This window comes from Mixophyes fleayi, chromosome 10 (assembly GCF_038048845.1).
Source record: "Mixophyes fleayi isolate aMixFle1 chromosome 10, aMixFle1.hap1, whole genome shotgun sequence".
NCBI lineage: Eukaryota > Metazoa > Chordata > Amphibia > Anura > Limnodynastidae > Mixophyes > Mixophyes fleayi.
Window position 1 is genome coordinate 50,324,112 of NC_134411.1, and position 27,509 is coordinate 50,351,620.

The 27,509-nt window shown below is 40.3% G+C and overlaps 1 protein-coding gene across 3 annotated transcripts in view; it reads left to right on the forward strand.

The window, feature by feature from the left end:
* Positions 1-27,509, forward strand: part of PC (pyruvate carboxylase) — a 341,750-nt gene that overhangs the window by 183,807 nt on the left and 130,434 nt on the right. The window lies entirely within an intron of this gene.

Sequence of the window (27,509 nt, forward strand, 5' to 3'; positions counted from 1 at the left end):
TGGATAATTTGTATTGCTGTGCTTGGGAGAACTAAACCATTGTATCTATGGTAACAATGTTTTTCCTTGTTTCCAATTTTTGCCTGCTTCACCCCTAGTGTTTATAAAATATAATTGTTTGTTCCAATTTGCTACCAAAGGAAATTCCGATCTGTCTCGGATAAACTTAATATGCTAAAACTTGTGTTGCTACGCAAAGAGAAAGTTATTCCATGTAAATTTACGCATCTTAAAGTGGAAATTATGAGGCGTCTTTAAATGGTTATGGTACAGTTGGTCAATTCTAGCCACTAAGTAGTGAGAATATAGTTCTCCATTATTTAACAATACAGTGAACAAATTCAGAGGCAAAATGTTATCTGCAGTAAAATAAGCTGCACTTTTTATCCTGTTTTAAACCTAGCAATAATCGATATGATGTACATGTGCTGGCCAAATGTCCCTAATTTTCAGCGATTGTTCCTGGAAATGTCTGCTGTTATACATACTGGGACTTTACAATAGACCTCCAAATAAGTACAGAGCGTCTTTCAGGATTTTATTTTGGTCACATTTGGATTAGCACCAAATCTTTCTGGTGGGCAGCATTTTCGCTTTGCCAAAAGGCATGTCTCCTGTTTGGTAGACCGAGCAAGAGGAAGGTTACACCGTTTAGAGGAACACTGATCATGATTTTTCTGTTCTTGCATGATTAATCCACAGCTGTTCAGTCTTGAGGAAAGTAACACTACTAAAGTAATGTTACTGGAAATATGAATAGAGCTCTGAAATATGAAAACATTACGTAGCATGGCAGTGGGATTTGCATTGGTCAGCTCTTCTTTCTGTGATTTAAGATCTGCATTTCCTCTTCTCCCCAAGTACTTTGCATCATTTGGAAACAAGCCTGTAATGCCGACATGCTTGTCCCTTGAGTAGCCCACATGCCCTTTCCAGATGTCAACATGTTTTTGTCCCACTTAGCAACATTTTTGATTTTGAAGCAAAGCCAAATTGCAAATCATAAAATGGTTCACAGGCTGAACACATGGTGGTAGGTCAACTGTGTCTGGACAATGTTAAGGGTACCCATGCTTCTTTATTATGTAATTAAACAGGATTTGTTCTGCCAGTAGCAAGAGATTGACAGCACTTTTAAGCTAAACACTGGCTTTTTAACAGTTCAATAAAATATCATTGTTTTTTGTTATTTGTCTGTGACACACATTTGTAGTGTGATTGAAGCAGACCTTGTAAGGAACATTTCATGCCAGAGGCCAATAGTAATGGATTAGTGATCTCTGTATTGATGCAAATGTCACCTTCAGTACAATGCACTTTCTGTCTCTGAAGATCACAACTATAGATGGTTTGTAAAATGTATTACTCTACCTTGCTGCGGTTTTGCTCAAGGTGCTTATCATGTTTTACATGGTACTTTCCTTCAGTGCACAGTAACCGCACCTTGATCGCACCTGAGAATAAGCCTCTGTGATACTTTCCAATCGTAGTGATGTAGCATGCACTCTGAAACTGCAGCAGCTTATCTTCATTGATATAAATAGAATTTTGCTGAATAAATAAAAGATGCCAACATATACAAACCAAGCATTGCTCAAATGAGATGTGTTAAAACTGGCACATAGATAAAAAGGTGCTGTAACCAATATTGACCAATTGTTCTCATTTTCTAAACTAGAACCATCGCCTCTGTATTGCAGTACCGTTTTTCTTGTGTACCAGTCTTAGAATGAGATTGTACCCACAATGTTATTTGGCTGATGCGATCTTACTATCTGGAAGGTAACCACTTGGATAAATTTTGAATAGCAAATATGCAGGAGCAACAATTTTTACATAACATGTGTTATGGGTCATTCCACATCCACCACCCATCTCAGATTTGTTCGACAATTTTTTTTTTTAGTTGAGAGAATGTCAAAACAGCTATTTCTGCCAAATATCTCGACTGTCTGACAATTAGTTGATTAAATATTGATTTTTCAATTTATTAAATAATTTACTAATCGTGGCTACTTTATCCAGTTTATTTGAAGTATCACAGGTGTTTATTAAGGAATCACCACAAACTTTGGACCCCTAAGGTAACTCTTCCTCCCGAATCCAAAAATCCAAGCCAAATTACTTTATCTGCCTCATGTTTTGCCTTACAGCAAAAATGCACATTTTTCGAATAGAATTAAAAACGCTAGTGTCAATCAACATTAGGGGGGGGGGGGGTTAAAAAAAGGTATACATTACTACCACACCAAAATCAGCAGGGTACTCTTTTTCATAGTGGAGAAAAATGATAGTGAAGTTGATCGATTACTGGTGTACAGCATACATAATTTACACATTGTTAAAAACCATACCAAAAAAGTGAGCTAAACTGAGGCAATGGGATAAAGCTCCCATACAGGAAATGAAACAAACTAACTGATGGGAAGGGGATTCCTTTTAGAGAAACCAAAACTGAAAACTTTCTAGAGAAAGAGAGAGGGAGACACAGAAAGATAGCCAATCATGGCAGCTGCTCATGAAAAGTGCACATTTGGTGGTCTTTTAAATACGGACTGCCATATTACTGTCTACTCAAAAACCATTGGATTACATAGCTGGGACCACTTTACAGATAAAGAAAAATAACTTTTGATTCTGAGAACGGACGTTTCAAATGCAGTAACCAATGATCCTGTAATCTCAATCTGCTACCATCATGAAAAGCTTCTGCTGCTAAGATATGAAGAATTTCAGAAAACATGCTGTAATCCTTTGCCTCACAAAAAAGGAGCCAGAAAAGGCTTAAGTCACATCACTGAAGTGGGCCTAAGAACATGCTGACTGTCGGCTTCATGCGGTTATTAAGCCAGGACAGAAACTTTGCCCAAAATGCAGAATTCAACTGTTACACTGTAAAGGACAGACAGACAGATATGCCAGCAGAAGAAGTTGAATCCCCGGTGGAGGGTGTAACTGAACCAGCAGAAACAGATGAGCTGATCGAAAGTATTACAAAGCTTGGTTGTTCACCAGTGAAATTGCATGGGGTAAAGAGAAGACACCAGGAGACATACGCTAAAAGAAAGAGCAGGCAAGTACAGCCATTCAAGAGAAGCTTACTGAAATGTTGTCTCTTCCTAGTACAGCACTAGAATCACCCCAGAAAGTAAGCAAATGTTCAGGTTGTGCTTTACAGAGTGTGATATATGAATTAAAGCAAAAGTGTGAAGAGGCGTCACGACAAGAAGTAATAAAAATATTAAATCTGGAACCAAACAGCTGGACAATTAAGCAGACTGCAGAAGAATTTAATGTCCTAGCCGTCTAAAAACAGCAAAGACTGTGGCAGGAACACGTTATCACAGATTTCGGCCTATTAGTAATGATGAGCTACAGATATATCGATTGCCATCAGACGACATAAAGACAGCAGGAACCAGAGTTGGTGTCACTATGACCAGTCACAAAAATTGTAGACAAGTGATCTGCATCCTGGATCATACATAGCAGCAGTGTATGGCAACATCTGGTACGTTGGGTATATCATTCAATGTAATGGGTTACAAGATGTGCTGGTACACTTCATGAAATGAAACCAATCAACAAATGTCTTGGCCTTCAAGAGCTAAGTGTTTTGTTCCTTTTATTCACGTCCTCTGTGTAACGGAAGTGCCTACTACCCAAGGAAGTACTGGAAGGCAGTATACACTTTCTGCTGACCCTTTAAGGAAAATTACAGACCGTTACAACAAGTTCCAAACAAGGGAAAAATGATCGTTGACTCAACTTCAGTTATGGACTAAAGTTATGTTAAAGGTTTTAAATTTCATGGTTTCTTGTGTTACTTATGTATGCGGTACAACAGTAATCGAGCATCAACTTCATTATTATTTTTTTTGTCCACTAAGAAACGGAATACCCTGCTGATTTTTTTTTTTTTTCTTTCTTTTTTTCTTTTTTTGTGGTAGTAATGTATACATTTTATAAACACCCCCCCCCCCAAATATGGGATTTCTAATCTTGATTGAACCTACCAACTTTAAAACTATTTGAAAAATTGGCGTTTTTGCTGTAACGCAAAACATGAGGCAGAAAAAGTAATTTGGTTTACATTTTTGGATTCAGGAGGAAGAATTACCTTAGGGGTCCAAATTTTGTGGTGATTCCTTAATAAACACCTGTGATACTTCAAATAAACTGGATAAAGAAGCCCCGATTAGTAAATTATTTAATAAATTGAAAAATCAATATTTAATCAACTAGTTGTTAGTCGAGATATTTGACAGAAATGGTTGTTTTGACATTCTCCCAACTAAGATATTTTCGAACAAATCTGATGGGTGGTGGACACCCCTGGTTGAACGGACATGGAATGATCCTTATGGTAAAGGTTTCTGATGCTGTTTGCAGGGGGGAAAAAACGTATTTTTAATGATGGATATAACTCTTTCTCTCCATGTTGTATTTAAATGTATATTTGAACTAATATGAAGTATATTTGAAAGTAATGTTTTGTCCTGATTAACTATGTACTCTTGCTAGGAAAGTCTAATGAATGACTAGTTAGTGTTGTTTCTTAAACTTAAGCATTCAGATTTTTATTGTGCACACTTATACCTTAACTATTATGTAGAAAAGCCATACAAATAATCCCGTAATCTCTAGCATCCATATTGTATGTCCTTTAATTAGTACCATTAAAGTTTTAACTTGATGGACCTTATGTCTTACGAAGATATATGAGAGAGAGGGGTTGGGAACTGATGTTGGGCAATGAGACCTGGCTCGTAGTCTGCATTAAAATTTATTCCAAAGGTGTTTTGATGGGGTTAAGGTCACTGCTCTGTCCTGGCCAGCCAAGTTCTTCCACCAAAACTCTGGAAACAATGTTTTGATGAATCTCTTTTGTGCATAGGTGCATTGTCATGCTGAAACCGAAAAGGGCCTTCCTGTTGAAAGCACCCAATTCTATAGACTGCCATTGCATACGGTCACATTAAGAATTCCCTTTACTGGAATGAAGGTGTTTTGAATGAAGTTTTGAATTTGGGAGGGACTGTTGTAGCTGAGGGGACACAATTGTTACACACTACATACTTCAGCTGTCAGTGGTTCCGTTGTGTGAGCTGGCTCGGCTAAGCTGTGGTTGCTCCTAAACGGTTTGACTTCATAATACAATCACTTACATGTGACCAGGCAGCTCTAGCGGGGTAGAAATTGGAGAGCCTGACTTGTGAAGGTAGCACACTATGACCGAACCACTCTACTGCTAATGTTTGTCTATGGAAATCACATGGGTGTATACTTGATTGTATGCACCTGTTGGCATTGGCTAAATACACTGTACGTATCCACATAGTTTGTAGCCATGTAGTGTACGTATAGATGTAGAAGGCAGTTCAGAATTGGTAGAGTTGGATGACACTGCTTCCTCTAGCAACCAGGGGAATGGTCTCTCCAGCACAGAGGGGACCAAAGTTACTCAGGGACCCAGGCAGATTGTGGTGGTAGGGGATTCAATTATTAGGAAGGTAGATAGGGAAATCTGTTACCGGGACCGTGCATGCCGAACAGTGTGTTGTCTCCCGGGTGCTCGGGCTCGGCATATTGCGGATCGGGTGGACAGATTGTTGGGAGGGGCTGGGAATGACCCAGCGGTTTTGGTGCATGTTGGCACCAATGACCGAGTTAGAGGAAGAAGGGGTGTCCTAAAGAATGATTTCAGGGACATGGGTCGCAAACTTAAGGCAAGGACATCCAAGGTAGTATTTTCGGAAATACTACCTGTGCCACGCGCTAGTCCAGGGAGGCAGCGGGAGATTAGGGAGGTTAATGCGTGGCTAAAAGATTGGTGTAGGAAGGAGGGTTTTGGATTCTTAGAGCACTGGGCTGATTTCTCGGTCAGTTGCCATCTTTATTGTCGTGATGGATTGCACCTGAATGAGGAGGGGGCTGGAGTGCTAGAGGAGAGGATGGTTAGAAGGTTGGAGGAGATTTTAAACTAGGCTCCGGGGGGAGGGGCAAGCAAGTATTTATGGGATAGACATTGAGAGTAGTAAGAAGGAATTTAACAAGAGTAAAGGGGGTGGAGAGGGGGGAAAGGGAAGCCTAGCCGATAAGGAGCGCCCCTTTTTAAAGCAAAAAGAAATACCTAAGGGAGGCAATAGACTTAAGTGTATGCTTGCAAATGCAAGAAGCCTGACAGGTAAAATGGGGGAGTTAGAACTAGTAGCAATGAATGAGCAGTATGATATTATAGGTATTACTGAGACCTGGTGGGATAATACACATGACTGGGCAGTCAACTTGGAAGGCTATTCTCTCTTCAGGAGGGATAGGGTAAATAAAAGGGGAGGAGGAGTATGTCTTTATATTAAGCCAGAATTAAAACCAAGTATTCAGGAAGTTATATACGAGAATATTGGTTATAATATAGAGGCATTGTGGGTGGAAATATCCAGCGGAGGAAGAAGTTCAAAGAAGTTGCTGATAGGGATATGCTATAAACCGCCAGATATTAGTACGATTGAGGAAGCCCAACTTCTACAGCAAATTGAAAAGGCTACACAACTAGGTCAAATTTTAATAATGAGGGATTTTAATTATCCGGACATTGATTGGAGTACTGAGACCTGCGGTACAGCTAGGGGAAATAGGTTTCTGAGCACGCTAAAAGACCATTACATGTCCCAATTAGTTGAGGAACCAACCAGGAACCGGACTATACTGGACCTAGTAATAACAAACAATGTAGACGTAATATCAAATATTCAAGTAAAGGAGCACTTGGGAAACAGTGATCATAATATGGTCTCATTTGAAATTAGTTTCCAGAAACAACAGTATAAGGGATCAACTAGGACTTTAAACTTTAAAAAGGCAAATTTTAATATGCTAAAGGAGTCTATAAAGAGCATAGACTGGGACAAAGCCTTTGAAGGAAAAAATACGGAAGAAATGTGGGCTGTCTTTAAAATGTTGTTGGAAACATACACGTATAAGTTCATTCCTATGGGAAATAAATGTAAAAGAATTAAGTCTAAACCAATGTGGCTAAATAAAAAGGTAAGGGAAGAAATGCAAAGGAAGAACCGTGCATTTAAATTGTTTAAGTCTGAAGGGTCAGAGGAGTCCTTCCATAGGTACAAGGAATGTAATAAAGCATGCAAAAAGGAAATTAGATTGGCTAAATTAGAAAATGAAAGGCACGTTGCAAAAGAAAGTAAGACAAACCCCAAAAAGTTTTTTAAGTATATAAATGGCAAAAGGATTAAAAAAAGATAATATAGGACCCCTAAGAAGTGAGATGGGTGAATTGATAAATGATACTAAGGAAAAAGCAGAGATATTAAACACGTTCTTTTCTTCAGTATTTACCAGAGAGGAACAAATGGCAGTAATACATAAAAATGGAAATGAAACCATGGCATTAATTAATACTTGGTTGTCAGAGGAAGAAGTCCAAAGGCGACTGAAGAATATTAAGATAAATAAAGCTCCAGGTCCAGATGGCATACACCCAAGGGTCCTTATAGAGTTAAACTTGGAAATAGTTAGACCGCTATTCTTAATTTTCAGAGATTCAATCTCATCAGGCTCAGTACCAAGGGATTGGCGAATAGCAGATGTGGTGCCGTTGTTTAAAAAGGGGACGAGATCACAACCAGAGAATTATAGACCTTTAAGCCTGACATCAATAGTGGGGAAACTACTGGAAGGTATTTTAAGGGACAGTATTCAGGATTACTTGGTACACAATAAAATTATTAGTGGGAATCAACATGGATTTGTGAGGGATAGGTCATGTCAAACTAATCTAATTAGTTTCTACGAGGAAGTTAGTGGGAACTTAGACCAGGGCAGGACAGTAGATGTGGTCTACTTAGATTTTGCAAAGGCCTTTGATACAGTGCCACACAAGAGGTTGGTTTACAAAATAAGGGAACTGGGTCTAGAAATCAAAATTTGTACTTGGATCGAAAACTGGTTAGAGAATAGGGAACAGAGAGTTGTGATAAATGGAACATTTTCTAATTGGTCAAAGGTCTTAAGTGGAGTTCCTCAAGGTTCCGTGCTGGGACCACTCCTTTTTAATATATTTATTAATGACCTTGGTGATGGTTTAGAGAGTAAAGTTTCTATTTTTGCAGATGACACTAAACTCTGTAAGGTAATAAAATCAGAGCAAGATGTAGCTTCTCTACAGAGGGACTTAAATAAACTGGAGGATTGGGCGGCTAAATGGAATATGAGGTTTAACACAGATAAATGTAAGGTTATGCATTCAGGGATCAAAAACAAGAACGCAATCTATAAATTAAATGGAATTAATTTGGGAGAATCTATAATGGAAAAGGATTTGGGAGTGCTCGTAGACAGTAGACTTAGCAATAGTGCTCAATGTCAAGCAGCAGCTGCAAGGGCAAACAAAGTATTGGCATGCATAAAAAGGGGCATAGATGCAAGGGAAGACAGTGTAATTTTGCCACTGTATAAATCGTTGGTAAGGCCTCATCTTGAATATGCAGTACAGTTCTGGGCACCACTCTATAAAAAAGAGAATTTGGAACTAGAAAGGGTTCAGAGAATGGCGACAAAATTGATAAAGGGTATGGAGTCATTAGGTTATGAGGAAAGGTTAGCCAGTTTAGGCAAGTTTACTTTAGAAAAGAGGCGTCGAAGGGGAGATATGATTACTATGTATAAATACATTAGGGGTCAATACAGAGAGCTTTCATGGGAACTTTTTACCCCAAGGACCATACACAGGACACATGGTCATCCCCCTAAGGTTAGAGGAGAGGAAATTTCACAACCAGCAAAGGAAGGGGTTCTTTACAGTAAGGGCAGTCAAGATATGGAATTCATTGCCAGGGAAGGTTGTGATGGCAGATTCAATAGATATGTTTAAGAAAGGGTTAGACAAATTTTTAGCGGAAAGGTGTATCCAGGGATACGACCGTTAATTTAAAATAAAGGATAGTAGTGGATATAGGGTAAAAATTGGATTGCAATATTGAGTCTGGGGGGATTTTCAAAATTGAAACAGATGGGCGGTTGCCTACTCTTTATTAATTTCAAATATAAGTGCAGGATCGCAGGAGATCCAAAATAGGTTGAACTTGATGGACTGGTGTCTTTTTTCAACCTCATCAACTATGTTACTATGTTACTATGTTACTATGTTACTATGTATGCATATATAAAAATCATTCTGGTACGAAGCTTACAAGCGCAGAAGTTTGTGAAAAAGGTTTTTTTTTTTCTTTGACCTAAGTTATTTGGATGTAAAAGAACAATCAGTCTGAAGTTTATCGCTTGATATAAAATACGTCCACTTTTTTTTTTTTTTCCTTTAAAAGTAAAAAATAATCACTGAACTATTCTTCTAGTATTGGTGTTTTTAAAGCAGTCGAAGAATGTATGCTATATACCGTATATACTCGAGTATAAGTCGACCCGAATATAAGCCGAGGCACCTAATTTTACCACAAAAAACAGGGAAAACTTATTGACTCGAGTATAAGCCTAGGGTGGGAAATGCAGCAGCTACTGGTACATTTCTTTAATAGAAAAAACTTGTCAGCTGACCCAACGCCACTCTGTTTGCAGGATAGACTGTTATAATAGACCATAATGCTAAATCAATTGCTAACACTAACATCAAATAACACTAACACTTTTTAAGACACTGTGGTACACTATTCAGAAGAGCATACAACTCAAACTTCAGGACAAGTCAGGCAGAGTAAACCAATATTTAGATACCAATTTATAGGAAATAAAACTGTAACCTTCATGATCTGCACTTGTACAGAAATGTTCTAGAATTTAATGGAGCTCATTAATGCACTGCCAACACTCACAGATTCACAAGTGTATGTGCCACGTTATCTGCACGGTAAAAGACACTCCTCTATCATCCCACACCTCACTCAAAGGGAACTAACTGTTCAGGAAGTACTTAAACAGAACATTATGCAGCATGCAGGAGCTATATTACACACAATACATAACATGCATGTCCTTTATATATACACAGTGTCCTCACATTAACCATTTACTAGCCACTGACTACACGATCACGCAGCCCTCTAGGAATCTTGTGAATAAAGACTGCTTATAAACAAAACGCAGATGCTGAAAATGAAATTCATACCAACGACGCTGGCTGACATGAAGAAGGCGTGTGGGAAGTGTATGTGCCTTATGTCGCAGGTCCCGTTGAAAACATTGTTGCTACTATTGAGAGAGAGAGAGAGAGATGTTTCACTTACCTCCGCAGTGGAACGCATGTGCGTTCCACAGACAGGAAGTTCGGCATTTGAAACACAAATGCCGAACTTCCTGTCTGTGGAACGCACATGCGTTCCACTGCGGGAGTTAAGCTGTTCCACTGCTGGAGTTAAGCTGTTGACTCGTGTATAAGCCGAGGGGGAACTTTTTCAGCATAAAAAATGTGCTGAAAAAGTCGGCTTATACACGAGTATATACGGTACTTTATTGACATCTAATGGTACATAAAGTGGCCAACATGACCATCGGCGTTATTGCAGTCTTTTGCTACTATTTTGGATATGCTGCTTGCATTTTTGCTTTGGTCCATCCTGTAACAATGAAGTATAACAGTACACTTAAGGTCTGTCATAAGGAGTGTTTCAATTTTGTTTTGTTTTTTAAACAACATTGCTTATGCATAAATTATTGCTACATTGAGTGCTTTGTAAAGGCAAATGTTTGCTATTTTGTTTAGTGGACTCTACGCAATCATAATTCTTTAATCTCTCTGGTCAGAGAGTGGTTAATGGCTGCCCTTGCACTAACAGAGCCTACTACTCATCAAGAAAGAATTGATAGAGCATCTTCAGCTTAGGACAGAATCTGCAAATGTATTGAATAACCAATTAACAGGCTGGGACAAAGTGCCTACTGACAAGATGGGGATAGGATAGAGACTATAGTAAATAGGTCATTAAGGAATAATTTAATGACAGGATCTAGTTAGCACTCTATTGACCCAGGTATCTCTCCTCCCGACCGTTGAACGGGATCTTCTCTTTGGCCTATCGATTACTCGGACATCTTGAGAGGCTGAGAGTGAATATTATAACATGGGAACTTCAAGCTTGTTTAAAATAACTAATTCAGACATTATCAAGCCTCATAATTTGCTGTACAAAGTAACAATGCTGGCTGGCATTCCCACTATCTGCAATTCTGTCTGCTGCCTCAAATACAGGTAGCAACTTCTGATTTTTAACCTTAGGCTCAAACATTAACAAGCAGCTACTGAGTGCTAATGCTGGAGTTGTCCACTCATTAATTTACTACTATCCTGCATTTTACAGTATTTGCCTTTTTGTTCTTTTTTTCCTACTTATGGTTGCAATTGTCAAGAGGTGGTTGCACTTTGCAAAACAGTTAACCCTTGCTGCATTAAAGTTTAAGGGGACAGTAGCACTAACTGCTTGGCTCATTATTACTACATGGTACTTGCCTGCTTAATATTATATTCCACCGGAAAACAGAAGAAATTTTGAATAGTAATTTACAGATTCTCATGTGTTTATTCATACTTGTCACCTGTCCGGGGAATGTCCCGGAGATTCCCGAAATCTGGGTCGGACTGCCAGGAGAGCAGACAAGTCTCCCGAATCCCACAATTCTCTGGCCAAAATAACGGAATTCGCTGTGAATCGTGTCATTTTGGCCCCGCTGCCCGCAACAAAACACCTTTTGTCGCGGGGGTTGGGCCAAAATGACACGATTGACCACAACCCGCCCCCTCCCGCCCTCTGGTCATGCCCCTCTCCCAGACTGCACTGCTTGAAAGTAGGCAAGTATGCGTTTATTGATTCAGGAATAGTAAATGAAAAGAATTGTGATTGTTCCTTTTCAGACTCCATGGCAGCCCTTTTGGTATGGGAATAGTCTCTAGTTAGCAGAGTATAGACGGAAGGTATGTTGTGAATCAATCAACTAATCCTTCCTTGTCCTTTTTTTTTTTTTTCCCTGTTTCTTCAGAGTTTAGACAGATGGAAGGGTAGAGTAGGGAGATGTTTCCTTTACTCTGGGAAGAGGTAAGTCCTCACCAAAGACGTTCCAGAGGGTCCTGGTGTTGCCTTCTACGGGATCAGCTTACTGGGACAAAGGGGTGGCTCAGTCTTTGGATACCAAAATAGTAGGTGCGTAACAGGCATTTGGCAAGTTTAAATTTCTCACTTCAGCACAACAATGTGACCCGAGTGCCTGACTTCATTTCCATGTCACGTTCTCAAGAAAGAGATTGCACACTGTCACCTGTTTGGTACACAGCCTGCCCCGAAGAGTTGAAACACATACACCATCTAAGCCCTAGTAAAGGTGTATCTTGATTTCATAATTAAATTATAGATTACTGGTCAGTACTCATTCAGAGTCTATGGAGCGAAAGAAAACTGGAAATACACAACTGTGTGAAGCTTGTGATAAACAATTATCAGATGATTATATGGAAACATGTTTAGAAAACAAAATCTTGGGGGCTACAAAATTGAGAGGTATAAATGGAAATCTCCAAAGTAAAAAGAAATGAAAGAAAAATGTAGCAAATTTTTCATTCTGATGTGTTCCCATGGTAAAGACTGAATACAATGAGTCATCCTTGGGCGGGCACTTGAGGATAAGCAAGTAGGAGAGTCAAAGATGGCAACAGAAGGCATGACGGCCCCCTGCACATCAGCACCTTCTGTTGTGCTGGTTTATGCCTCTGTTCTGCTATTGGGGGCTGTATGCTAACTTGAATTTTAAAAAGACACAAAAATCTTTGCCACTCATTTTATTTTCATTGAAGATAAGATTTGTGTGTCCCTTTTAAAAATTCAAGTGGAGCTGAGTTTTGAAACACAGGAACATAAGCATTGGTAGGGTGATGAAGGAAGTCAAATTTTAAATTAAGGACAAGTTTGAGTTTACCTTCCATGTATTTGCTTGGCATGGAAGGCGAGGGAGTGCTAGGAGCATTCTAGCCTATAGTGTCCTGAACCTTTACTCGGGCCCTGTATAGAGATGTTTTAAAAAGTTGCTTGATTCTGCAGACACAGCAATTTAAATCTGGAATAGCCATAGCTTCCATTGCCAGAGCCATCAAAATCTAAATGCACAGTCTGTATGCTTTTACTCAAGAAAAATTAAGTAGACAATGCTTGCTTAAAAAAATATGGACTCTAAGAAAATGAATTTATTTTCCATGTCAAGTATCATTAGATACTGTCACACTGAGTTAGAAGTGTAGCTTCCTCTGTAGTGGCTAGAATGGCCCTTTGTCTGCATTCATGGACAGATGATCAAAAGTCTTTATATATAACCTGCTTTGGTGGACTCTTCAAGGGGAATTTCTGTTTTGGCAAAATTGGATAGGATTACCACAACACTTTTGTTTTTTTCCCCTTAAATGAAAGGTCAAGTCTGGGCTTTGTTACTGTGCATGTGCAAGCCAATTCATCCATGTGCACATCTGCAAAGACTGACCTTAACAGTTAGCTGGGTACACACCTAATTATTGTACTGTTTGATTTTATAAATGGACTAAAAACTAATCACTATAAACAATGTAGCAATGTTTTGCCAATTCTGCAGTATGTATGTACCCACGTCCGTCTGTCTGACCATTCTGCCGATAGTTCCTCCAACAAAGACACTATTATGGTAATGCATATTTAGATTTGATGTCTTGCGTCTCACGTGTTAACATAAAGCACATGGAAATAGTGTTCTTTTCCTAGCGAATCAATAGTGAAACCTTTTTTTACATGCTCTGTCATCTATCTCCCTTCGTGCAAGTATATACAACATGACTTTAGCATATTGCTGCAAGAAGGCAGATATCTGTACAGTATGTCAGGAGTCACAATAGTTTGAGCCAATGGTTATGACATGAAAATCTTAGATCTGACTGTAAATCGGGTAAGTGTGTACTCATGAATCTCCCTGCTGACCTGTACTTTATCATTGGTAAAATTGTTAAAGATAAAAGATATTGCATCAGGAGAAATAGATATATATATATATTGGAGAGAGAAATTATATATCCGTTTAATTGGGTTTTTAGTGATAAACTAAATTCCTTAGATAGTGGAAGGAAACACACAAGTTCATACATCAAACATGCTTATTATCATTGTGAAAGCAATGGCGGTTATGGTTATATACCCAATGTGCAGTGGTGGGTAGGGCCGGACAAAAAAAATATTTTGGGCTGATCCCTCTACTGGGTGGCCTCCTCTAGGACCAGCAACCTCCATCCATTGGCCACAGATCTGTCCCTCCCTCCCTTTAACTATGCCAGGACTCCTTCCTATTGATGTCACATGGGGCGCACACCGTGTGACAGGTGCCGTCCCATGTGTGAAGACTACTCAGCGAACGCGGATGGAACCAGTTAAGGGTAGAGGGTGGTATGTTAAGTTTATTAATATAGAATGTGGGCCAGTATATTAATATATGTGAAAGTGAGGGGGAGTCTTTAAATAATGTGGGAGGTAGGCTATTAATTTAATGGTGGAGTGCTAGTAGGGGCTAATTATTGGGTGCTATTTCATTTGTGGGGTGATGGGGCAATTTAATAGTGGAGCCTATATATTTGGGTGAATGGACCTTCAATTTAATGCTGGAGTGGTTTGGAAGCAATTGAATGTGAAGCTGCTTGGGGAAAATTAGGTCTATTTATTGAATGTGACTATGAATTATTTAATGCTTGGGATTTTTGCCGGAAATTATTATATATATTAAATGTAAATTCTATTTTTATTTTTATTGCTGGGCTAGTTGGAGATTTCTAAATTTAATGTACCCATTTTTTTTCCAAATATGGCCCCCAACATTTCAGGATCCAGACAAGAAGCAACTGATACAAAGACACCAGCAGCCACAGGTGGTGAAAGTGACAAGAACAGGTAGGGGAGAGCAGGACAGTCTGCCAACTGTTCTGAATCTAGTGGGGCAGTTCAGAATTTAGGTGACTGCAAGGACAGTTGGGAGGTATGTCCCGCTTCACACCATACTGCTCGTGAAGGCAGAACTGTGTGCACCTAACAGAGGTGTGTATTTGTCTAAAATGAAAACAATGTTACGTCATAGGGGCCCACCTGTCTAAAGTACCGTGGGCTCCCCAATGCCTTAATCCAGCTCTGGGCCAGGGTATTCGATTGACACCTAGTGCTCTGCTCTTTCTCCCAGTAGTATAGTGTGAAGCAAAAAACAAGCCCTTTTACAGGCAAAAACATCAGGTTTTTAAAGCAAAAGGGCTTTTTGCATTCTGATAAATCGGCCCCTGTGTTCACTATTGTAATAGAACATTGTTATATAATCTATTGCTATAATATGACTTATATCCCATTATAATTAGCCAGGTATGTTAAAAAAAAAAATACTGTAGGAAGAAGCATATAAAATAAGATGCAATATAAAGTGAGGTTAGTTTTTTTTGTTGCATTATTTGTTATCGTTTATTATAAAGTATCACTGGGTTAAACAACACTAAGCCTCTTTTTATATTGATAAATATATATATTGTACCGAAAACCACCCTTTAAGGATGGGCTGCTAGTAATGGGACAGTACTATGTGCTTGCCTCCCGGGCTAAAGTCTGCCAGCCAGCCCCTGCCAATGAGCATGCATCAGTAGAGTGGTGTCTGTCTTCAGTTACTATCGTGATGTACATTTTGGCCAGCATGCATACAGTTTCGTTTTCATTTTACATTGATAAACTTCCTCTGCGGTGGCAGTTGGACGTGTGGAGAGCGGTCAGCTGGCTGCTAGTGGAGAGTGGAGTGTCTGTGCTTGGGTGTTCCTGCCATGGAGTGGGCCACGGCGCCATCTTCAAATTGAGTGACGGCGGAGAACAGGCTTGTGTGCAGTTTTGTATCACTGGAGGTGCAGCTGCCATAATCTTGCTGTCTACTGGAATCTGCTTACAGCATTAGGAATTATCTCTTTGGCACAGTGAAGAGAATATATAGTCATCCAACTTTTAGGGGGCCCAACCTCTCTGAATCATTTGTCTGTAGGTGCTGTCTGGGTTGCATGCATTTCATTGATTCTTCATTGCAGTGGCTATATCCTCCCTTGAGACCTCTAAATTCTGGCTGTGAATCTAGCTGAGGCCTGGGCGCTTTGTTTGTGGCCATCTCTGGCAGTACAAGCTGCTTTTATATAACCTAATAGTGCATCTATCAATATCTTTACATAGAAGGTGCCATTATGGGTAAGCACTCTGCAGGTACTACTGCTGCTAGCAGGTTGGAGACATATGCCCATTCTAACTCCTCTATAGCCTCGGGAGGTATCCCTGCGTCTGAACTGCAGGTACCTCTGTCTACTAAGGGTTCAGATCCGTCTACAGATTCTGCTACTTACTACCTTGCAGGAAGTCCTGAAAGCTATCGCTGCTTCTGAAAAGAAGGTAATGAACAAAATTGGGGAGGTGCAGGTTGACTTGTCGTTGATGCAGCAGGATTTTCAGAAGATCCGAGAACGAGTTGTGCGAAGACGAAGGCTCGCATTTACATTTTTGAGGACACTACAACTCCGTTACCTCAGAAGGTTGCTGGCTTGGAGGCTCAGATGGTATCGGTTAAGCAGAAGTTCTCTGACATGGAGGACCGCCTCAGGCGCAGCAATGTTCAGATGATTGGTCTTCCTGAAAAGGTGAGGGGGATGCTCCTGAAACCACCTTGGAGAGCTGGATGATCCAGACATATGGCGCATAGGAGTTCACTGCCCAGTTTGCGGTGGAGGGCACATCGGCGTCTGGCTCAGACCGCCTCCAGGTGCGCCGCCACACACATTCATTGCTAAAGTTCTTCATTATAAAGATCGGGATGCTATTCTGCGAATTAGGGGCCCTATAATGAAACCAAAGAGTGTCTGTGTTTCCGGTTTTCTCTGTGGATGTACAAAAAAGCAGAGCTCAGTTCATACAAGTGAAGCGTCGCCTGGTGGCTGGGTATCTGCCTTGGTCTGGAGGGGTTTCATGTTGAACCGTGTCATGTATTCCCTGGTGTTATGGCGACTGGGAAGATGAGTAGGGGTGCCATTAAATTTCTGACCTGGAATGTTCGTGGCCTAAATGATAAAAATTAAACGGTTTTTGGTCATATCTCAATTAAAGAAATATGAAGCAGATGTTTGCCTTACTGAGACTAATTTGGTGGGAGGCAAACTGTTGGCTCTTAATAAACCATGGGTTGGATGGGCCCATCATGCTACTCACACTTGCCATTCTAGGGGGGTGTCTCTTATACATAAGAGTAAACTTTGTTCTGGAAGTGGTGGAATCTGATCCTTTGGGTTGATTTGTTTTTCTGAGGGGAATTTTTGACTCTACCAGTATAAATCTCTTAGTTGTATATATCCCGCCCCTCTATAATAATGAAGTTTTGAGAAAATGTAGTGATTTCATCTCTTTATATCCTGATACTCCTGTGATTTGCTGCGGCGGCTGTAATGCTGTGTTGAATCCTGCAGTTGATAGGTGGAGGGAGGTGGGAAATTCTTTGTATACTTGAAAGTCACATTATGCTTTTTCCCAAATTGATCCGGGGCTTGTCTCGAAGATATTTCTGCCGGCTGTCTTGGATGTTGCATATTTGCCTATAGGGATCTCTGATTATTCTCCTTTTGTTATTAAATCTAAAATGTAATGCTCCTCGGGCCCAAGTATTTTGGAAACTTAACACTTTTTGGTTGACGTTATTGAAGATTCAGGATTCATTACTCAGTGGGAGGGTTATTTTGCTATTAATGTACATACGGCTGCTACGCCTGTCATTTGCGATTTCCTTTAAGGCTTTTTTAAGGGGTTCCCTGATAAGTAGTATTGTTTTAAAAGAGAGTCCAGGTTGCAAGGTGATGCATTAGAAAAGGATGTCTCGTAATTGGAGGAAGTGTATCTTTCTTTTCGTATGACTTCTGACAGACAGGCCTGGTTGGCGGTACAGCGAGAGTGGTCAGACTATTAGGCAAATCAAGGCGTAAGCTGTTTGCTAGACACTCAGTATTTTGAGGCGGATAAATGTGGCAGATTTTTGGCGCACCTGGCTAGATCAGAAAGGGCATTGAATATAGTGGCAGGGATCATGGATGCCTTGGGTGTTGTGCATACTTTGACTGGGGAGATTAGCGAGGTTTTCTATACATATTTTAAAGATGCATATGCATCTTTAAATGCATATGCATCCGCTTGGACTACTGCAACCTTCTCCTTATCGGCCTCCCCCTCTCTCATCTCGCTCCTCTTAGATCTGTACTTAACGCCGCTGCTAGGCTTATTTTCCTCTCTCGCCGTTCCACCTCTGTCTCCCCACTCTACCAAGCCCTTCACTGGCTCCCCTTCCCCTACAGAATTCTTTTCAAGCTCCTCACTCTCACTTACAAGGCCCTCGCCAACTCCACTGCTCCCTACATCTCTAACCTTATCTCTATTTACACTCCCTCCCGCCCTCTGCGATCGTCCAACGATCGTCGCCTCTCTTCCCCCTTGATTACCTCCTCTCACGCACACATTCAAGACTTCTCCCGCGCCGCTCCCCTCCATTGGAACAAGCTCCCCCGCTCCATCAGAACTTCCCCTAATCTGTCCTCTTTCAAACGAACATCCAGTCTCGTGCCTAAACTCCCACTGGTCGGCTTCCTCTCTCTCATCCCTTCTTCCCTTTTCCCCCTTCCTCGACTCCGTCTTCGTCTCTCCCGTCTCATCCATGTGCCTGTCTGTCTTCCCCTCCCTTTAGATTGTTCGCTCCTTTGAGCAGGTCTCTCCTACCTCCTGTTTCCATCACTTTTAACTGCGCTCTCCAGCTACTCAGTTCACCTCCTCTCTTACCCTCTGCCCTCTGTCTCCTCTCGCTTCTCTCCACTCCCCTCAGTGACTCTTTACCTTTCATCCGTGCCCACCCTCTTGGGCCATAGTTACCTGCCTGTACTCACTTTTCCCCTCCCTCTCTTTCTTGCTGTGACTGAGCCCCCAGAGTTATAGTGCTTACTGTTACTTGTACTGTGCTGTTTCACCTTGTACTGTGCCATTGTTTGTCCTTGTACGGCGCTAAGGATACTTTGTGGCGCCCTATAAATAAAAATTAATAATAATAATAATCTAGGGCTGAATATTCTGATTCTGACTTAGACTTGTACTTGGCGACTGTTTCCTTGCTTGAACTTAGTCTGGCTAGCAGGGAGAGCCTGTACTTGTCGATCACTGAGGAGACTGCTGCGATATCTTCATTTTCAAATGGCAGGGCTCCGGGTGTGGACTGGGTCCCTATAGAACTGTATAAGAAACATATGGGGTTCTTTGTGCCTCGCTTGCAAGAAATATTTGCGAGTTTTTGAGACTTGGGTTCTTTGTCTCAGTCCATGTCAGAAGCTCTCATAGTTCTTATTCCTAAAACGGGGAAGGACGTCCTGCTCCCGGACTCATACAGACCTATATCCCTGTTGAATATGGATATTAAAATACTGGCAACGTTTTTGGCGTCGCATCTGAGTCAGGTGATTTGTGCATTCTGACCAAACTGGTTTTATGCCGGGAAAGTCTATGGCTATAAATTTGCACATACTTTTTTCCATCTGCAGCTGCCCCACTCGGTGGAGGCGGCGGTGGTGCTGTCGTTAGATGCTGCTTGGCCCTTTGATTCCGTGGAGTGGAGGGATTTGTGGGCAGTACTCTTAAAATTCGGGTTTTGTGCCAGTTTTTGTCCAGTGGGTGTGATTGTTGTATACTTGCCCTAAAGCCAGAGTCTGTGTCAATGGGGCTTTGTGTCTCCCCAGTTTACCCTGGGCAGAGGTACGAGACAGGGTTGTTCCCTGCCCTCTTTGCCTTTGCCATAAAACTGCTGGCCTGTGTGCTGTTAGAGCGCAATCGGTAGCAGGATACACTATTGCCCTCTACGCAGATATGTTACTTTTTTTTTTTTTTTGCTCGTCCCGGTAGATCTTTACCTGCACTTCTTCGTGTGGTCACGGTTTTTGGCTTTTATTCAGGGCTTTTGATCAATTGGGACAAGTCTAGTGACTCCGGTGGGGGGGACTTGCCCAACGTGCCAAGTCTTGCAGAGTCCTGTCAAATGGACTCCTGTATTTGGATCTCTAGTGACATGGGTCAGTATATTCAGCGTAATCTCCAACCTCAGATTGACTATCCTAAGAGCCGGGTTCGGGTGTCGAAGCATTGACGGTCACGGGTAGAATTAATTTGATTAAAATGATAATTGACAAAATTTTTGTTTGTTTTGCAGCAGTCACCAATTTACATTCATCACAATATATTCCACTATGTTGATCGTCTCATATCCTCACTGGTGTGGTCGGACAAGAAAGCCCGGGTTAAGTTTACTACTTTGTGTCGCTCTCGCAGGGTCCGGCTCTGCGGCTTTATTTTGCTTCCCAATTGGCACATGTTGAAGTATGGCTGCGGTCTCGGGAGGGCTTAAATCTCCATGACTCCCTAGTCTCTATGACAGGGTCTAAACATTCGCGGACACAGTTCCATTTAGCTAGTAGAAGGTCTAGAGGGGATTTCCCCCCCCCCCACCCCTGTTGACGCAGGCCCTGAGGATGTGGTGATTCTTATCTCTGATTTGGAGAAGTCAGCCTATGATCCGTGTACTCCACTTTGGGATAATCTGGATTTTGGTGAACTTGTGAAGATTGGAAAAGCGGGAGCCTGGCGTTCATGTGTCATGCATATTGGGCAATTGTATGTGGATGGGATACTGTGCTCCTTTGAACAGTTACGGGGATCATATGAACTGCCTAGGGGTTATTTCTTCCAGTATTTACAGCTAAGGCATGCTTTGGCCTGGCAGATTCGGGGGGCCGCCCCGAGTGTTAGTGCAGATTCTTTGCGGGTGCAATTGTTGAGGCTGGCCCCGATGTGGCAAATTTCATCCATGTATTCAATTCTGCTGGAGGGATCTGGTGCGGGTGGCTTGCCGAGATTGCGACGCCTGTGGGAAATCTTGGGGAAATTGATAGGACCTGGGGTATTATGCTGAACAGTCTGAGTCTGGTCATTGCTTCTGTCAAATTTTGTCAGGTCCAGATTTTCCTTTTACCTAGTGTATTTCACTCCCCTTCGGCTCTCTAAATTTAGTGGAGGTCAGTTGGTTTTATGTCCTGTGGGAGTGAGAGGGGGGACTTTTGGCATATGCTTTGGGAGTGTCCATTGGTTTCCTGCTTCTGGAGGGAGGTGTGTATAGATCGAGTGGGGGTGTTTGCCATTACACCAGGATTGGGTATATTTGGTCTGGGCTTGGACAAAACATATTCATAAGCTCATTAGACTGCTCATTACTACTATGCTTATGTTGGCAAAGGTGGTTATTGCAAGTAAGTGGATGGCTTCGGAGGGTTCAGCCTTGAGAGAATGGATTGATCTTGTTAATGACACCGTAGGTCATGAGCGATTCTTGTACACCAGCAGGAACCTAGTTGATAAGTATGTAAGGATTTGGTATAGATGGAGAACATCCCTTTATGTTGCAGAGGGATTGATGGAGGTGGAACACTCAGCCGGTGTCGGTGTTATTTCTTTGCCTCATTGCATGTTGTATATAGGTAGATCTTATGGACTGCCTTTATTTCCTAATGTATGATGCATTTTGATTGTGTATATATAATCCTTTGACACTGCTTATACCCCTGCATGGGTTTCGTTTTACTGCTATAGCCCAATGTTATGGGCTATTTTATGTTAAGGAAAAAGAGAAAAAAAAAATTTATTACGTTTTTTTTCTGATGCAGAAATAAAAAAATCCATGCAAATAATTTTCTTTACTTCCCTAGCCACCCCCCCCCCCCCCCCCACCCATACACAACTTTAAAAATAAAATGTTTGGGTAAACATATTCGCTAGCGGCTTATAACACACACGCGCACACACACACACACACACACACACACACACACACACACACACACACACACACACACGCACGTGCAATAGTTACCTGTTCTGCAATCCAAGCTGGCCCCTTTTTATTATAGATTGTGGGCTTTTCGGGCGGATTTGGTTAACTGAAAGCCTGAGCTCTGATTCTTCAGTAGTGCTTGATTAGAGCCTGTGTGAGCCAAGATCAGCTCAGTAACTTCACCACACTGTTTTCCACACCAGCATAGCTGTGTGACTCTGCTAGAATTATCAAAAGACTCAGGCAATGATTCTGCTTCTAAAAATACATATTTCTGACCATATTTCTTGTAGTCATAGGTCTGTCTTTTTCAGTCCTTACATTCCTGTCTGTGCACATTCCCATCTATAGAATAGATGGGCAGCCCCTTTTTTTTTTAAATTTTTTTACTTCTATCTAGAAGGGCCCATTGGGAACACAATGTTTGTTATAAAGTTTATTCTCTACAACTCTCTCTAGATCACATTTTCATCCCTCCCCCCTATCCCTTATGTACACAGACTGCTTTTTACTTTTATCTCTTATATAGTATATAAAGAGCACACAAACTGACACTTTATAAATAGCCTGGTGCATTCATGGTCCATAAAAAAGAATATTCGGAATGCCTCTTTTATTGTTTCAGGCTGCAGTGAAGGAGCTGCTGTTCTTCTTTATGATATCATTTATTTATCAGGCGTGTCAACTAGGAGTCTTTTCATCTTCTCTAGAAGTGCCTATTACCATCACCACCTTCCATTTATTTATTATTTACTCTTATTATTGAGCAAGATATGGGTCTTTGCATTAACCATTGGATGCCCTTGGACATTTGGATGCAGCATGCCCTGGCAGCTTTTACTATACTAGATTATAGAATTCTTTTTACTGGATCATACGGCTCCTATGATGTTTTTTACAAATTGACCAAAAAATATCTGCCTGGTGTATCATTGGTGAACATGCAAGACAGAGGGGTATATTTACTAAACTGCGGGTTTGAAAAGGTGGAGATGTTGCCTATAGCAACCAATCAAATTCTAGCTGTCATTTTGTAGAATGTAATAAGTAAATGATAACTAGAATCTGATTGGTTGCTATAGGCAACATCTCCACCTTTTCAAAATATGGTGGTATATTTCTATTACAGATTTGTATTACTCTAGGAGAGAATAGTCTACTACTGTAGATTGTGACGTGGTATTCAGTTTTTTGTCTTGGCTCTAGGCACCTAATGGCCCAGGGAGCAAGTAGAAATGGACAGATCAGTTTGGTTTAATACGGAGATAAATTGGTGAGAACTGGCAGAGCTCCGACTCTGCGCATCTGCTCAGCATGTTCACATGCAAAATGCACATAAAAAACATTTTTACTGAATATAACGGTAGGACCACAAGCTAATATGTGCCCAAGCGTGTGTTGCTGATCAAATAAGGATTGTAAATGTGTTGTTTTCTCTGCCATCATATATATGTACATTCCTTTTGCTATGTTGATTTTTCTGCATAGTAATATGCTACTTTTAATATACACAATGCAGAAAAGGAGGACTATATACCAAGCAGTAGTTTTTGATAAAATGTTGTACTAAAGAGTAAACTCTATTGAGAACTCGTTCACACCTTTTGCTCTAAAATGCAACATGTTTACATGAAAAACCTATTCGAGTAAATTTGCATTTTACTGTTTTCAGATGCGGCTCAAACTATTTCTCTAGCTTTAATGTGTGAGCCCAGTACAATGGAGTAAAAGTGCAATGTATGTAAAGCACATTAACACATTTAAACGCATCACATTTCATGCCTTTTGCCTATTTTTCCCCAGCGCGTATGTGTAAACAAACCCTGGAAGCTTTCCTTTTATTTATATTGTGCCAGGATACATCTAACAAAATCTGATCTAACTTGTCTGTTAGATTGAATAATGCAGCAGTATACAACATCTACGTAGCCATTGAACAGGCAGGGATAAGGAAATGAAACATGTAGAACTGGTCTTTACAGTATAGTGTATACAAAATTAAATAATTCCCTTTTGCATTTGCTTAGCCGATAATCTTTACACCCTCTCGAAGCATTACAGACTTTAATGTCATTCACACTGTCATTAGTCTAATGAGTTCATTAGACATTTTCTCTGAGCTGGCTGGGAGAGACATGCTCCAGTGATCCCACTCTCTTAGACATTCAGATCCCCAACCATCTTGCCACAGGCATTGTATGGACATTGTGAACTGACCTTTCATGGCATAGAATAGAACTATATGGTTTAGTGGCTCAAAGGGACACTTGAACTTTTCATTTATATTTGGTGGGGTCTATTTTGAATTGTGCTGAGCGACATTAGAAAAACTTTTCTGTGTTGCCTGTAAATGGGTGGAAATCTGTAGTGTTGTAATGTTTTGTCATCTTAGTAATTTAACTTATAATTGGACATTTAATTTCCTCTGGTCTTTTGGGATAATTGTAGTTTATAAAAAAACAAACTGTAGAGTAATCCACAATCGCACCCCCATTTTTTGGTGAAATCGTTTATTTACTTTTCTTTAGCCTATATCACAAACTTAGATTGTAGAAGCACTACCTTTCATCTGCACAATGGCCATTACATGAAACAACTATAAAGAAAGTAACATGCAGCATGTTGGCTTATTGCGTGAGCATTTCTGCCTAATTTCAACCCTTCACGTACTGCAGTTGTAGTAGGTGATACTAGTCTTACATTTAGATCAAACTAGACTCTTCCTTATATAGAGCTGTTTATGTGAGTTGCACCAATTTTCATCAATGGCGGCATACTTCAGTTTATAATCACTTGATACTATTTGCATATTCTGCTGACTTTTAGTGAAAATGCAACATCTGTGGATTTTATTATATGCTGTGTACTCAAAGCTCATACTGCTTTTCTGATTAATTTAGGCATAGTTTTTTTTATTCACAGTAAATACTATAAAAAGGTGTGCACAAATTGAGTAAACATGGCCTGTCTTATAACTAACATAACTGGTGTAGAAACCATGGTCTGACTTGTTTCAGTAACAAATGCACAAAGCCATGCAAACCAAAGACCACTATCTGTTGAATGAGCTGTTCAAGATGTAATTGATGGCCTCAATTACTCTGCTTAAAATCTCACTGGGGCTGCATCACTGGCTTACTTTGTCAAATGTTTAACCATTCTTGCAACACTGGGGAGATATTGACATCCATTAATTTTTTTCTTAACTGATTGGAAGCTTCTGGGTTTTCCATGGTTTTTGGTTGGTGTTAACCTTCTAACCTGTGTGCGTGCTTCTCTTAGCAGGTTGTCCTTCATTGATTCTGTCCACCATGTATAAAATCTATAAGATGTCGGACAAATTAACGAGGCCCTTGCTTTCCCTTAGCACCACTCTAAGGGTTTGTAAGCAACATTTGTGTTGTCCTTGTAAATCCAACTTCCAGTTTGACCATTAATTCCAAGGTCAAACTAGGAGTAGAAGGAGGAACTTTCACCAGATTGCTACACCTTGGCGCTGTCCATTACTTGGACATTTACTGACGGCACTTATGGTCTACAAATTTACCTCCAGGTACAAATACTGACTGTGATCATTTTAAAAAACAAACAAATGGTGAATGTGTATGATTTATCAATCCTGTTACAAATGGTAGTATTAATACATCCTTGGAAATCATAACTATTCAGATATGCAGCGTCTGAATTCATTCTCTAGGTATCCTGTGCTTTAAAAAGCTCCTTATTATCCAGGCTTGTCAGAAGCTGCTCAATCAGAATGAAGAATCACACAGCTGCTGCTGTAAGAAATTCAAGGCCATATATATCTTTTAATACTCTGTTTAATCTGCCACTCTTGTTCAAGCATGTCACACATGCAGTCGCCTTACTAAAAAATTAAACGGTCAATATGAACCTAGGTATAGTGTGCCTCAAAAAAGTGACTTGCGTAATAGGTTAAAAAGATCGTATCAAGCAGCAGTGAAATTGGCTGATTTTTATATGGTGAATGGGTTAAAGATTAGTCCCAGTTTACCACTTAACATTTCAGAGGTATCCTGTCACTGCTTTAATACTTTAAAACTTTATTGTTCCCCCACTTCCCAAGTGTCCATATTAAGCTATCATTTTGCTCTGCTTTCCAGATAACGGCTTTATTCTCCTCACTTTAATTACTTAGAGAAGATCAGAACATCTGCCTCTACCACCGTTTGTTTCCTAGTGGTAGAAAAAAGTCCCAGATTCAGCTGATACAGAGTTTTATTTACTGCGGGCAGACGTTCCTGGATCCCTAGAGAGTATGCTGCCTACTAGATTTATTAATTTCTTTCGTTTCTTTTTTTTTTTTTTTTTTTTTTTCTTCCATCTCTTCTAAAATCGGAACTGTGGAGTTTGTGTCTTTTGGAAAAGTATTTCTGGATGTAAAGGTTTCTAGAGTTATAGGATGAGCCATAAAATCATATGTGGCAAGACCAGAAATATTTATAGCATCAGGGGTCTAGAGGAATGAAGAGGCGCTTTGCAGTTGAAGGCCAAGGTTGTTAATAGCCTTTTAAAGTGCAAAAGGCTTCTTTCCCTTACATGCACCCTTTTAATTGGTGTCTGCTTAAATGTAACGTTCACCTGGCATTTAGACATTATATTGATTACAACCCATCAAACTATGATGAAATCATTACATCATATGTCCAAATCTGAACGCTGTAAATGTGAATATTATAAGACTGGCATATAATACGTAAATATGTTCTTTAGGGGAGAAATATACAGCCAAACAATTGTCATTGTCACTTTTCTTACATTGAAGGTGAATTATGCTGTATTTTAATATTTTGGTTTCGGTTTGTGCTTTCATTTAGTAGAGCTGTCTTGGGTTGCTTAAGTCAGGTCCATGTACTAGCACTGCATATGCAGGCCTCAAGGAATACTTTCAGTTGAATAATCGGGTTCCAATAGAATATCCATCAGTGTGAGGCAACTAGACTGTGGCTTGTTTATTGGCAGTGTGATTTTAGAATGCTGTTATTCTGAGAGTGTTTTCCAGGTGCTTCCTGTCTAATCTGTGATCTTTGGTGCATTTCTTGGGACACTTGTCTAAAGATGGGAGACAAGTATTTGAGTTTAGATCTCCTACAAGCTTGGATGTTTTGTATTAACAATTAAAACTGTCGACCCACATCTCTTGTTTTAAAGTAGATCCTTTCTCCAGTGAAAAAATACTATTTGTTTATGTGCTATTTACCTCCCTGTATCTGATCTAATGTTTTTTGGTAGTTTTACACTGGCAGTGAGTGTTTATGTACACTAGTACATGATACAGTTCGACCTGCATCATATAGCACTGATCTAGCTACTTAGCGCTCCTAAAAGGTTGGTTATGAGAGATCAAACCTTGTGTGTGCAAACCCATCCCTTATTTATAACATGCAACTTTCAATAGATAAGTAGATAAGGAGATATTTTCTTCCTTACAAATGCAAGAATATTCACCTAAAGTATAAAATATAATGCTTTTAGTGAATATCTACAGGTGAGTTTAGACCATATTTTAATCGTCACCTATTTTATATTACGCTACCAATTCCGCAGCATTGTACAGAGAA